Source organism: Cebus imitator, unplaced genomic scaffold, assembly GCF_001604975.1.
Source record: "Cebus imitator isolate Cc_AM_T3 unplaced genomic scaffold, Cebus_imitator-1.0 Scaffold41, whole genome shotgun sequence".
Lineage (NCBI taxonomy): Eukaryota > Metazoa > Chordata > Mammalia > Primates > Cebidae > Cebus > Cebus imitator.
Window position 1 is genome coordinate 6232783 of NW_016107356.1, and position 2117 is coordinate 6234899.

Below are 2117 nucleotides of genomic sequence, written 5' to 3' on the forward strand. Positions count from 1 at the left end.
TTACTTAAACATTTTTATAATGATTTAGATGGAAGTTGTTCATCAGTTGCTGTAGATTCCAGTCCTTCAACTGTTCATATCTACTTTATAACATTCACTGTACTAACCCTTCTTCAAGATGGAGTAGTGGGTGGAAACACAGTTTAGCCATGTCCTCAAGATAAAGTCTTGGTAAAAATAAATAAATGTCCTTTAGTTTAAAAAAAAAAAAAAATAGCAAGCTTCAGCTGAGAGTGATGGTTCACGCCTATAAACTCAGCACTTTGGGAGGCTGAGGCAGGCAGATCACTTGAGGTGAGGAGTTCGAGACCAGCCTGGCCAACATAGTGAAACCCTGTCTCTACTAAAAATGCAAAAATTAGCTAGGTGTGGTGGCACAGGCCTGTAATCCCATCTATTCAGGAGGCTGAAGCAGGAGAAGCACTTGAACCAGGGAAGTTGCAGTGAGCTGAGACTTCACCACTGCACTCCAGCCTGGGTGACAGAGCAAGACTCTGTCTTAATAACAACAATAATTTTTTTTTTTAAAAAAAGCAAGCCTCAACACATACACGCACTTTTGAAAACTATGTTTGTATCACATCTACCAATATGCCACTCAGTAAAGCAAGTCATTGTAGAGGAGAGAGAAAACAAACCCTTTCCTCTACCCGCTTAGGTTCAATGGCTAGGTCCCTGCAAACTAGAGTGACAAATTAACAGGAGAAAAGGTGTATCATTACATATGCATATGGAGGTCTTCATAGAAAAGTAAAGACCCAGGGCCAGGCGCCATGACTCATGCCTGTAATCCCAGCACTTTGGGAGGCCAAGGCAGGCAGATCCCCCAAGGTCAGGAGTTTGAGACCAGCCTGGCCAACATGGTAAAACCCTGTCTCTACTAACAATGCAAAAATTATCCAGGCATTGTGGTGCATGCCTGTAATCTCAGCTACTTGGAGACTGAGGCATAAGAATCACTTGAACCTGGACGTGGAGGTTGCAGTGAGCCAAGATCACACTACTGTACTCCAGCCTGGGCGACAGAGCAAGACTCTGTCTCATAAATAAATAAATAGAAAAGTGAAGACCCAAAGAAGCAATTAGACTGAGAATATACCATTTTATCAAAGAACGATAAATTGTGGAAACAGGACATGACAAAGGAAAAGGGTTTTGAGCTCCTGTGGGGCAGCAAGTTGTGGGAAGGTAAATATACGGGGGAAAGTAATGGAAGATAAAGGTTACTTTAGTAAGGTTTATTTGCAGACTCATCCCAATGTATATTTTTTACGGCCATAAAACCCATAACACTAAGCCACCTAGCTGTGGAGAGAAGCAGCAGCTCTCCTCCATAAGGAAAGGTCCTAAAGCTGCTCAGGGATGGAGAGGCAACCTGGCTGGGCCTGGCCGTCCCCACACAGGGCCCAGGCCTGTGACTGAGGCCATCTTGAACCCTGCAGACCACCCCAGCCACCAATAAATATCACCAAGAAATTCCAGTGAACACCACATGAAGCAAAGGAACTGATCATCTCAGTCCTGCCCAAATTCCCTGGCCCACAGAAGCATAAGAATAGTTGTCATTTTAAGCCAATACATTTTGGGGTAATTTGTTACCTAGTAACAGACAGCTAGAACCCCTGACCAATGTAACTCTTAATAGGAAATGGGCAAATATCTTAAACAGATCATTCACAAAGAAGAAATACAGACTACTGAGAATATGGAGAAATTATGTCCCAAATTCATTATGAATAATAAAGAATGAACTAAAACAAACAGACTATGTGTCAACTTGGGAAGTTTGTGTTTTTGTTTTTAATACCTGGTATTTGCAAGACTGTAGTAGAGGTGGTATTTTCTTACACTCCTGATGCGATGGTTTGAATTTTTGTTCCCTCTAAAACACATGTTAAACCGAGGCAGGTGGATCATTTTAGGTCAGGAGTTTGAGACCAGCCTGGCCAACAGGGTGAAACGTCGTCTCTACTAAAAATACAAAAATTAGCTGGGTGTGGTGTCAGGTGCCCGTAATCCCAGCTGCTCAGGAGTTTGAGACAGGAGAATCACTTGAACCCAGATAGCAGAGGTTGCAGTTAGTCAAGATCATGCCACTGCACTCCAGCCTGGGTGAC